Consider the following 13434-nt stretch of genomic DNA (forward strand, 5'->3'; position numbering starts at 1 on the left):
TAGAGTCTAACCGTGGAAATCAGGTGTATCTAGTCCTTTATACCCACTTATGGGAATCAGTTATATCATATTCATGGCAGTAAAGGGATCAGCTCACTGGACAAAGTAGCCTGTCATTAAAAATGAATGAGCTGAAAAAGAAATTCCTCATTAATATGTGGGTTTATGCAGGAGATCGGATCAGAAATCCATCTGGTTCCGACGTGGTGTTAAATGCATTCATTCTCTACTATATATTGTGTGAATTATCATGTTCACAAGTTCGAGTCACGGACAGCAACGCATTGTACCCAAGTATGACGGTGACACAACACTCCCAGTAACTTAAAATTAACTTGTTTCATCCAAGATTAATTTCAGGAGCCAGCCTCTTGTATAAGTTGAACTTTTAATTCGCAATCACAGAATGTGAAATCAGAGAGAGAAAAGTGGCTTTACTTCATTCAACATTTATGTCTGGTCTTATATCTGAAATATACAGTGTGTGATGTACTCAGTGTCTGTGAAGAAGCACTGCCTGCGGGTTTACGATGAGGATCAAATGTCTTCCCTGAGCACAGGCCCTGCTAATAGGACCCCATAAGAAAACCCAGTTAAATGGACGCAGTGAAATGGGTTAGGGATGGAGGAGAAGATGAAGACATTACAAGGCAGACTGGTGTGCAGCGGCAGAGAGAGACAAGGGCAAAGCGCTGAATCAATGTCACTAAACGTCTGGAAGATGAATGAGAAGATCAATGGTTCTTCTGCAGCAGGGCCGAGGTTAAATCTGATGCAAAGCAGAAATATACATCAGGATTATTTATGTTCGGCCGGCGAGCCATAAAACTTTGATCATTTTTCTGGGCGTGACCCGGGAGGCCACAGGTCAATGTCATACTTGCAATGAGACACAGAGGCCACAGAGTACGGCGCACAGAGAAAAGATACGACCTGTGAAGTGACGGGAGCATTATGAGATATAAAAACTAAGGTTAGATCTGGTTTGGCTAAATTTGCTGTAAATTTCTTTAAGAAGAATTTATGAATCAAGCTTTTTGTCCAACTGAGATGGACAAAATTACAGCAAATAATTTGAAATAAAAAGAAATAAAAGAGTCAAAGAAAAATAATGATTTTCTAAGAAATGTGATGACGAGAAACCACTTTCCTCTCTGCCACTCTGATCCATCACTGAAAAAACTAAAATGAGATGGACAGCGATTGTGTCCGTATCAGTTTTTCTCTCAGTTTGCTCCAGGCTGTCAAACTGTCAAAACATCTGTCTTGTCTGAAATTTTCTGCCCATCAAAATAAGACTTGCTGCCTCTCTCTCATTCCTTAGATCTGAACCGTGTCCCAGTTCAGGTTGCACACAAATACTTGTTAAATATGCAGAGGGTCTGCAGATGAAGTGGGACAAAACTGGGGCAGCCTCATTGCCTGAAGGGGTTAAGGCGTCCACTACGGACCACCCACTGGTTTGTGTCATGACGTTAGCTGCATGTCGTTCCCTGTTTGCTTCCATTTCCTGTCATCTTGTGACCGCTGCCACCAAACAACGACACACAAAGAATAGAACCTGTTCCTCCACATTACATATCATAATGGCACAAGTGCATTTCACGTTAGAAGGACCAGACTAATGTGAATTTGTTAAAAATTAAAACATGCTGCAAATCCTTCAGTTCACATCTGCCTACCACAGCTCCACTTTCACTTTCATTTTAACTATTTTCTCTAGAACACAGGGCTTCAACAGGGGGTCTGCGACCCCTAGGGGCTCTATGGTGTTACTGCAGAGAGGGGGAGGGGTCGCAAAATCTTTGGTTGATTAGACATTTTCTCTCTCTCTCTCTCTCCATATATATATGGAGATATAATGTATATATACATTCTAGTATATATATTCTGCTTCATTTAAACCTATTGTCCTCATTAGTGGACACTTTAGTCTGCCATGTAAACCTGTGGTAGCAAAGGTTTAAACTTATTTATTTATGTTTATATATAACACGCAGGACTTGCTAATTAGCAAGTATTCGTTTGAGGACGTTTGGACTTCATTGTTTGCAATTCTGTCATTGCTCAAGCATGTTCAGGTATTAAAATAAACAGTTTTATATTTTGTCACACACTTCTATATATTTGTAAATAATGAATTAATCCCAGTGTCCACATATGAGGACACAGTTTGTTTATTTTTTTTTTTTCCAAAAAATGTTGCTTCCTTTTCAAAGATGATTCTTAGTTTTTACACATCTTAAATCCTACTAATCCCAAATACTTTGGAGGAATTAAAAATGCATAGCAAATAAATGTTCGGGTATCAGGGGGTTAAAGAGACGTTATAAACCCTTAACTAGCTGCTATAGCTGGTATTCATGGATCTATTTGGTAATTATCTTGTAATAAATGATGAATAAATCTACCATAAGGTGTTTGCTCCAGTGGTTTGACACATATGAGTGTTTTAATAATGACTTCTTAAAGCTTTACTAAACAATTTGTTAAGAAGGATATTGATCAAAAACGTGCAGAAACATGTTTTTCTTTTAGCTCAGTCAGTTTTTTTTTTTTTTTTAATTCATTCAGATTATGCACATTTACAGCCTTTAAACTCAGCTCATTCTCCAAATCCTTGAAGGGTCGCTGCTCCTCTTCAGCTTCTCTCTGAAGCCGCTCTGCAGCATCTAATGCACATAATCCCTGCAGCCTTTCTTACACGCCTTATGTCCTTGATGCCGAAACATAATCACATCAACGTAATGACTACAGGAGCCATATAACTGACAAAACGCGTGGCTCAGGTTCAGCGTGTGGTCAGCAGCCTTGAGAGAGGTACTCTACCTCACTGACCTCTTGACCCGTGACACCTCTCGCCTTGATTGGTCACGCTCATGTCATCTTTATCCACAGCTCTGCAGCGTTTTATAGTCAGAGAACATAAGACGGCCTCGCTCCGTGCTGTAGATCAGCCGCTACTCAGGCTCGGCCTCACTTAATGAAATTAAACCCATTTGTCTGTATTTTGAGCTGGAGTCAGCAACATTGCTCTTGCGTGGTTATGCAAATTGACCGGAGCCAATTCATCTCCGATGCAGCGGGGTCGTGACGCCTCAGAAATACGAGGGCTTCTGACGCCGGAGCGTTACATGAGATACGTATCTCTTCTCGTTTTAATGGAACTCACCTCTTCCAGTGAAAGGCTCTTCTGTCTGCTGTCAGCTGCAACGAGAGGAATTCTTGATCGTGCTCTGGCTACCAAGTCCATTATATCCTCCCTGAGGGACACTATAGAGCTCAAAGATGTAGCTCAATATTTTAGGAAAAATGTGTGTATTCACTTTCGTACCAGGGGTTAGATGAGAAGAAAAGTAACAGTGGAGCTGAATAGAGGAACAGTTATCTTAGGAGCCGCCTGAACATAAAACAAGGGATGTTATTTCATGAGGTTAAGCTGAATTAAATAATGAGCTTAATTCAAGACAAAATGTTGAATGTGGTCTTTGTTTCTTGCCCTACTTTTTGTCCGCAATACGGCAAAAGTAACTGCTGTGATGGCTAGAGGAATTTTAAGATTGACAATAACGTATCATCAACATCATCATCGACTATGGCTTGTGGGTAAAACCACAAGAAGTATAATGCATAGTGCAGTGCTGCTGACAGCTGCTGGATGTTAGATCCTAAAAAAAAAAAAAAAAATACCCTTACTTCCATTCAAAAAGCTCAATTTTTCTCTCCAGACACGATCAATAGCCACAACGCTTTGACTGTCAGTTGGCTCAGACTTTTGGTATTTGTGGGCTCAAGCCACAAGCACAGCTCTATGTCTCTGCAGGACACTGTCACGTAAAATTTCTGTATGTTTGTACTTGTAGCTACAGCTAATATTACCCTCTTGTGTGCATGGTTTTCATTTTTTTTTTTCTGCTATGGTAGCATTCGCATTGACTACTGAATAATCACCAACTGTAATCAGATTTCACTGGCATCAGACCACGTAGCAACCTCCAGGTTGGAAGTCGACACCGAAGTGGCAAAAAGTTGCAGTTCCACAAATGACCACTTGAGGCTTGCGTCAAAAGTCAATCACAGAGCCATATATCAGAGAGTCTGACTAACTAGGAAATGGACCATCTGAGCGTGTGTCATGGGCGCCATGTTGGATACATCTTATCGACATTCACCCATAGAGAAGTGGCAATAACGGAATAAAGTTGGAAGTTTTAAGTTAACCAAGCCTTGTGCTAGCCTTATGCTAGCAAATTATCTCGACTAAAGGCTTAGAAAAATAGCAGTGTCATATACTGTGAAACCCATGTGTCCATGTAGACAAACAAATTTAATTGGCACGTAACTGCGTCTGCCTCGGTTAACCGAGCGTTACATGAGATACGTATCTCTTCTCGTTTTAATGGAACTCACCTCTTCCAGTGAAAGGCTCTTCTGTCTGCTGTCAGCTGCAACGAGAGGAATTCTTGATCGTGCTCTGGCTACCAAGTCCATTATATCCTCCCTGAGGGACACTATAGAGCTCCCCACACTTATACTAAAGAACAATAAGCCTAGTTTAATTTTCACTATTTCTGAGTATTTATAATATTTCTGAGTAATTTCCACAGGGTTACACTGTAGAATCTTCCCTTCGATGTATCAAACATGGCGCCCATGATCTGAGTTGGCCAGACTCTCTCTAATATACAGCTCTGGTCAATCAATCCCATGAGACCTCTTTGTTAAAATGTCCAAGTTGGCAGCAGAAATAAACATATTTACAAGCATTTCCAAAAGCTGTTTTGGTCTCTGTAGATAATTTCTCCATTCATGGCGGCTATAGACAAGTTAAATTCATTGCTTGGTTTCTGACAAACCGGTTTGTAATGTTATACGTTCACGTCCATCTTAAATCGCAAACTAAACCACCCCCCAAAAGTGATATCAATCTAACTTTAGGCACACTTCCCAAATGTCAAATTATTCCTTTATATATTGCAGAGGTACAGCTCTGACTTGAATAGCGAGACACATTTAAAGACAGTGATTTAAACCACTGCAGTAAAGAATATCATTGAAGCAGTGCCCATCTGGCTTGTCCTCCCCATTGAAGCCCTTTCTGGTTTATTGCCACCCAGTCTTCCTTTTGTTCCGACTCTGCAAAAATGGGCAGATTAGGAGGCCACCGTGCTGAAATTTTAAATTTTCCGTCAGCGGCGCTGAAGCCATGCCAAATGCACTCACTCACCGTAAGTGCTCTCCATTCAGTCTTCATTTCCTGACTCCTGCCAATCTTCCCAAGAGAGAACAGGAGCTTTTGGCTCATCCTCACCGAGTCAAAAGCTTTAACAAAGACAGTCAATATTCAAGGACATTATATATCCCTTACCGCGCAATAAAACCACCTTACTGCACTAGAAATGGGCAAAGGAGTACCACAAAGCACATTTGCATTCGGGTATTGACCTTATGATGAACGTTCAAAAGTAATTCTTAATTTTTGCTGGTGAAGGCAGTAAATGTTTCATATAGTCGTGAAGTTGTTAGGATGGCAGTGGGGTCCAAACTGAGTCTGAAGTAGCTCATCTGGATAGATAGTTGCGTTTCGTCCCCTAAAGGATGAATCCTCCTGACTTTGGTTGTTTTATTACTTTTTTTCCCACAGCAGCACCAAGAGAATGGATTTCTGTGAACTGTGGTATAGGGTTGTACCAGTCACTCATGTTTCCCTCAAACCCCTGAGCCAACAGTTTTGCTCAGTAAATGTCCTGCTGGGTCTCGTCGTGATCCATCACCGGATCTCTCCACGTCACATCTCAGAGCCGAGGCGATATAGTAGTCACGGTGCTCGCAATTAATCTCAGTGATTCACTGTGTTTTCTACCGTATGTCGTGCCCTTGCCTGCCACCTGTCCACCACTGAGATGATTAAGGAGGCTCACCTGTGTCCACACATGATGGAGTGTCAGTCTGTATCAGCCTGAACCGGAGGAGGAGGGGTCCTGGTTTAGTTGAAATTGTGGCCTTATAATTGATCCAGGCACGCGGCCAAATCTCCATTAGTGGACACGCTGTACTGATATCTGTGTGGCGGAGGCTCCCCGAGGGACAGCTGATGTTTATCAGAGGGGCTTTCCTCAATGTGCCACAGACACCATCAACATTATTTATAAACCTATGAGTCAAGAGGTTTAGCATTATACATCATACATTAATATAGGTGTAATTGTGAAGATGATGCTTGATGATTTTAAAATAAAATACACACAACTTGGAGCTAAATATTCTTTTTATACAGAAAAATGATTTATGGGGGGAAAGCATTTAATGATGGCCACACACTAAATTAATATTTCAAACTTATATTCAAATTGTTCTTGTGGCTGAGATGTTAATCTGCACAAATAATAGCAACCTTTCTGGTTATCTGGCTATAATCAATGAGTGTATTTATTAGTTCTCAAAGTATATTGTAGAAACAGACATGTTTTAATATTCTCCTTAGTTTAGTTCTGGATATTTGTCCTTCATGCTAGCAGGAGGCAACGATGTGGTTATAGTTTTGAGTATACATGTAAAAGTAGATAAACCTACGTGACATCAGCCATAGGATTCATAGGATTTTATAATTTATTTAATTTTGGTGGCACCTTTTTAACCATAGACTGTATAAAGATGGAAAACGAAATTGCTGGTGAAGCCAAAGCAAGTAGAGCTCCCCCTGGTGTCAGACTGGAGTATAGGTCATAGGCTCCACCTCCTCCATGTTAGTGGGTCGGACTTGGACCAAACTAAAATGCTAAAATACACATGGTGGCCGGGATTTGGCCAATGCAAAATCGTGGGGATGCATATTTATATACAGTCTAAAACATATACAGTCCTATATACAGAATAAAATACATCTGCACCCAAGTGAATAGTCCTGCAAACAATCAGAGCCAATTTATGGCAACAAGTTCAACTCAGTGCTGGTTAGATGACATCTATTACTGCTTCTACTCTTCTGCCATGAATGAAAAAAGACACAATCACAAAGATTTATAGCTTCACAGTCATTTCCCTCTTTCTCTGAAGTGTCTGATACATGCTTCTCTCAGCGACACGATCCTGGCCCAGGAGGATTCAGGACTTTTCCCCACTTACTCTGACTTGTCAGACGTTCAAGCACAACAAACAAACTATAAACACCCAAAGTTTCACAAAGCCAGAAACAAGCCTGTGCTGGACTCACATCAGTAAACCAGCTCAAATAACAGCCTTTGGCCTTTCGACGCCAGCGATTTACTCATCGCCACGGCTAATTTATTTATTTTGACACATTCGCATGCAGACATAAATACGCCAGCACATACCTTTCCCACTTTAACGGGAACATCTCCTCTGGTGCCTGGGAATGATTCAAATCATACTTGTTGTTGCCTCTTTAACGATCGCTGTTATTCCAGCCTCGGCTTGATGGTCACGTTTTGCACCCTGTGTGTTATTAGACAAGACAATAGCTCTGTCCAAGAGCGCTTTCTCTGTTTACATATTCAGGTAAATACACTGGCACTGTCCATTACATGGAGAGATTCTTGTTCGGAGCTTATTTAAGTTGAGCTGACAAGTCCAATAACGTCCACATCTGCGCTCTGAGCTAAAACAGTCGGGCCCACGCTCTGCAGCTGCAGTGGATTTATGTTTGTACCTGTGTGTGGATTTTGGAAATATGTTATGCAATACACTATTAATGTCACAAAGATGACACCTTCAACCACTGATTAAATAAAAATCATAGTCCACTGACTAATAATAAGTCACAGTATGTTAAGAAGGGCTAAAATACTTTCCTGCAGCAAACAGAGAATTATAAAAACAACCCTAGTTTGTGCCTTTCAGTGTGACTTTGCCGGACAAAATATAATTAGAAAGATAAATTGGTTGAATTAATAAAGGATATGCAACATATTTGCTTTTTTGTGTGTGTGATCCAGGCTATGTTGCAGGACTCTACTGATTAATCACTCTGACAAGATCCCAAAAGAAATTTTTTGGATCATCAGACCAGAACAGGGATCCAGGACGGCTGTGCTTTATTTAAAATACGATTCAGTTCCCCTTCGCTTTAAGGTCAAACAAATAAAAGCGGTAACAGCTAAATGTACACAAATACAAGCAGAACCCAAAAGGGGCAAAGTATAATTAGACATGTTTTCACCTCTACAGGAGAGATTTGACAAGGCATTTAATCACCCCGCAAGAAGTAAAAACTCACGAATCAATTATCCGCAAGGTCATCTTGGTCTAATCAAAGTAATCACCGGGGCACAATCCTGCTTAGTAATGCAGCGGCCAATTAGCCCCTGAATAACGTCTTCAGAGCTTTGTTAAGTGCTTCTGGTCTCGCAGCACACCAAAGTCAATTTCCATTTTAATGTCAAATCGACAACACGAAGTAACTGATCCTGAAACGCCGACACCAGATGCAACACCGAGACCCCGATGTGTCATAACAATCAGACGAAGACAAACAGTAAATTAGAGAGAAGGGGAAAAAGAGGCCAACCTGCTTCTAAAACTTATATATATATAAATATAAAATAAACTTTTTGGAAATAATGAAGCATTTCCCCTCCACTCTCCATTATTACCGTGGTTAGTGGATGCACCAGATAGTTTGTCTCCATTAAAGCTGTCAGGTTTGTTCACTTTGACGTGATTTATGGATTGTTTTTATGGGGCATCATTTCACACTCGGTGACAAACCGGGACTTTCTCTTTTTATTGGAATCATCAAATCCTTTCACAGAGGCTCGAGGGCAAGTGCCACAGCATCATCTCCATTCATATTAACTTTATTACAGTCCATCAGTTTGATCACTTCCTCGTTACAGTTGCCGTCCAGCGTGGACCCTGATTTTGAGACAAATGGACAAGGGCTCAATAAATCACACTGAGGATTAGAAAGAGATTAAACCCTGGTGCATAACACTGACTGGTCCGCAGCTAAGAGTTCAATAAGTATAGATGCTCATGGATTTTTAATTTGTAGACATTTATTGATGCCCTGAAAAGCTGAGTGGGTATAATTATGTAGCACGTGCGTTACCCGTTAGCCGTGCATGTCTTCTTCTACTGCAGCGACTCTCAGGCTCAGGTTGATGGATCATGAATGAATTAAATGACTATGGGCTGGAAGTGCATATAGGGAGGAGCCAGGGCACGTCACATGTGTTTTATTTTTTTATTTTTCTGCAGGTTTTCTGTGTTTCACCTGCATGGCGTTTGTTCATATGTATTCGGTTTCGTGAAATCCGAGCAAAATTTGGCTGAACTGAAGAAATTATTCAGGTATTTTATAGGTATATGGTTCGAGGTGTAAGGATGAACCAAAAGAAGCTGTGGGCCTTGAAACCAAAACAGTGGTCCAGAAAGACACTAAAACGCTCCGTTAAGTTTAGGGAACTTAAATGATGTTCTGAGGGTTTTATATTATGAGTCGTTAAAGTCTGAATGTAGTTACAAACAGTAAACCCATAACCAGTGTTGCCACATATAATCAGTGTTCTTTAAAGCGTAACTTAGTTACTTTACTGATTACTTGATTTTTAAAGAGACCAAGTTAGAGTACAAGTTACTTTGTAAAAAAAAATAAAAAATACATGTTTTTATCAAACATGCAGCATTATCTCTACAACATATGACCTGACTAACTTCTTCTACTCACCCAAACTTACTGGTTTTGCTCCAAATTCTTTCCTTTTTTTTTTTTTTTTTTTCTGGGGAGGCGAACCCCTGACCCTTGCTCTTGCTCATCTAACCACTGCTCCAGTGGTGGTATTTCCGGCTCGAAAACGCTCATCTCTCTCCTCCCTCCATCGTTGTTTACGTTTGTGTCGCTACGTGGAATTACACGTGACGTCACTCCCCGAAAAATAAATAAATAAAATGGGAAAAATAGTAACGCACAGTAACATGGATAAGTAACGTAAATCTGATCACTGGTTTGGAAATAGTTACGCATTAAATCACTGGTTACTGGAAAAAAGTGGCCAGATTACAGTATCTTGTTACTAAGTTACAAGGTATCGCGTTACCATGGCAGCTTATATTCAATTGTGGTTCTTCTTCTGTGTAGATAGATTAGTGTGTTTTACTCTCTATGAAGAATTAAAGAATCTACTTTCCTTTTAACTGTTCTACAATCAATCAGTAATTCAGTCATTATCATGGCAGAAATGATAAAAAAATATTATGATTACTGTTTTTAAAATGTAAAGATTTGCCGGTTTTGTGATGTTACATTATGTGAATGCAACATTTATTTAATATAGTACGAGACCAACTGTATAGGGAGTGTCTTTGGAGGCAGATTGACACTTTGTGTTATGTTTTATTTACCAGGAAAAAACTACTTTTATCAGTAATGAAAGCGACCTTTATATCTTTATCTACAGACTCACAACTAATTCACTGTCAGTTTCCAGGCTTTTGAATTTGGTGCTCAATATTGTTTCACGCCAATTTTTATGTTCCTCATTTTGTGTCTTCATCTATAAAGATTTGAGAATCCTCATCTTCCTCTGGCTCCTCCCTCCCCCTTACTCTCTTCCCGTGAATTATTAGCAGGACCCCCCCCTTCCACCCCCCCACTCGCTCTCCTTTTACTGCCTCCATTAAATCCTTGCTCTCTTCATTGCAACTCCAGAGTGCGTCACTTCATCATTCGGCCTAAGAGCCGCGGACGTGTTGTTGACATTTTTCATCCTATGCTCACTTCATCCCTACTCAGGACGGGCCTAGCTCAGCTCTCTGCCACTCTGAAACACATGAATGAAATGTAAATGCAATTTATATAACACTAGTGATTAACTGTAGGAGAGGTGCCCTATGATACTTTAAATCATTCTTGGTTTTCACATACATCCTATAGAGGAAAATTGAGATATAAGCGTTTATTAGAGTAATTGACTAATAAACTGTCCTATTAATGTCAGTTCAGTTGTAAATTTTTATCATTACCCACTTAATTTAATTAGTTAAAGTGCAGAAATGCCTGAGTACTGGCAATTTTCAGTGCACTTGGAAAAGATGATAAACAAACATGTTTCCTCAAAAACATTGTTGGAGGTTAGAGGTAAACACAGTTTTCTGATCTCTATAAAAAAAAGAAAGTATTGAATGAAGCAGTGGACCATAGCGCAGTCAGTCATTACAATCTCTGTGCAGAAAAACTTTTCTCAAACGTACAAATCCCAGAGATGTCAAAAGTTGTTTAAAATGATGCACAGAGGCGAAAATTTCCATTTGGTGCAAAGGTCCATCCATAAAAACATGAAGTCTTGGGCTTAGATATTTGACTCTGTTGGCGTACGGCAGCTTCAGTAAATAAATTTAAAAAAAACCTTGTTCTAGTTCCACAGTGTCATGGAAAAATAAAACCACAGAATGAGCAACGAACGGGAACATATGTAAATATAAACCATTTATTTAAATATCAGCTCGTAGTGTTGAGGCGTTAACCTCACACAACCTGCTCAGACAAACAGGATTCGAATCCGTCTGCAAAGTCAAACCCTGCACGCCCCAGTGGAGCTGATGCTGCTGGAGTAGAGGATGGAAGGAGGGCCCCCCTCTGAGTGGGACACCGGGCCACTCGCGGGACACTGGATTATCTGCTTATCTCTGCCTTTGTAATTGGGTTTCGTGGGCATGAGAATGAGGATGGACAATAGGCATGAATGAAAAGGCTAATTAAAAGGCTTCCGTCTTTCCTGGCTCTAAACGCGATCGGTCACACTGCAGCGTCCAAGAAGAGGTGAAGGTGAATTTGACAACCCACGCAGGAAAATTTTCATTCTCTTTATTAAATCCAATCTAACATGTAATATAATCCAGCAAACAATTTTATCTGCCTGTTTCTTGACACACACACACACAAAAAAAAAAAAAAACAAGAATGGAAGAAGCCTTTTGGATGAGCGGTGAATCATCTTTAAATAAACTCATTAAGTCCAGTTGCTTTAAATAAACCACGGCCTGGATGACAGAGAAACTAATACGAAGGAGCGGCACAATTAGAAAAATACCATTATTTTTCCCACACTGTTATTGAGCAGCTTCTCGGGCACCAGCTGGTTTTAAGATAAAATAAGGCTATTAAAAAAAGAAGACTTGGAAAACCACCAGGAATCCCCCTGAGCCTTGACCTCGCTAGCAGCTTGACGCACCAGTCCTGACTCAAGGTCGCCTCACTATTACATTGTAAGTGGACAGGGGGATCGTGACCCCTAGGGGTCCTTGGAGGTACTGCCGGAGGGGTTCGCAAAATCTTTAGTTGATTAAACATTTTTTATAGATTTTTTTTAAATGTTTTTATTTTCCCCTACAGTTTACTGGCACGGACACCCTACTGTTGCACATGTTTGAAATAAAAACTGTGTATTGCTCAAATAGCTTAAAATTGAATGCAAAATGATGATAATAATAATAGTATTGTATATGTATAAATAGCACGAGGCCGAGTTTAATATAGAACACATATAGTAGGTAGGGTAACTCCATCAGTTTGGGTCTCCTTGGCCTGAAAAACATTGAAGACCCCTGAACTAGACAATTGCCTAGGGTCCCCGAGCTGAATGGGGCCCCCCCTTCAGAGATGATATTGGTGTCCAAGGTGCCTCTTGCCTGGGGCCCCCAGAGTGTCTTGAAACAGCCCTGCTTACTATCTGTTTTTGGATTTTTTCAGTTCATCTCTATCAAATGATGATGTAATTTGCCTAGTCGTGCAGAGTGAAAACAAAGTCTTAAAAAGTGCTTTGGTTCAAATTATAACTTCCTTTTCATACCTGCACACTCACAATGAATATGACGACTTTCAGGTAAAAGCATCAGACACTGAGGTTTGCCAAACATATATAAATCTGACAACTCCTAACCCTACTATTCGTGGTCTCAGTGGCATGGAGTTTTTAAAACAGGTCAGGATGTCAATATGTGGAATGTCTAATTCATGTATCTATGGGAACGAGACTATTTCTGTCCTGATTTGAGACAGTTCTCAGGGACATAGTCAGGAATAATTGAATAATGACACAATAAGGAAAATGTGGCAGGCTTTTTCCTGTTGTGTGTGAAAGACCCATGTAGGGACTGGCACTGCAGACTAGCTAAGGCTATAAATGCTGTGGTATGTGGCTTCCATCCATGTACTTGTTCCCACTAGAATAAAACTAGGAATGAATAAATACAGTATGTGTTTTTAACCTTTTAATAAATAGTGTCTGATGCAACTTTCAGGTTGGTTTTGTGATGGAAAATAAAACTCCCACTAATCTGATGTTTAATGGGAAATTCTAGTAATACACAGATCTTAAAGTAAATAAATATGAAATCACAGCTGATTAATGAGTCGTCCAAGTAAAAACTCAATCTCTGTCAGTGTAATAAATGATTATGGACACGCACAATAAC

Source organism: Mugil cephalus, chromosome 21, assembly GCF_022458985.1.
Source record: "Mugil cephalus isolate CIBA_MC_2020 chromosome 21, CIBA_Mcephalus_1.1, whole genome shotgun sequence".
Taxonomy (NCBI): domain Eukaryota; kingdom Metazoa; phylum Chordata; class Actinopteri; order Mugiliformes; family Mugilidae; genus Mugil; species Mugil cephalus.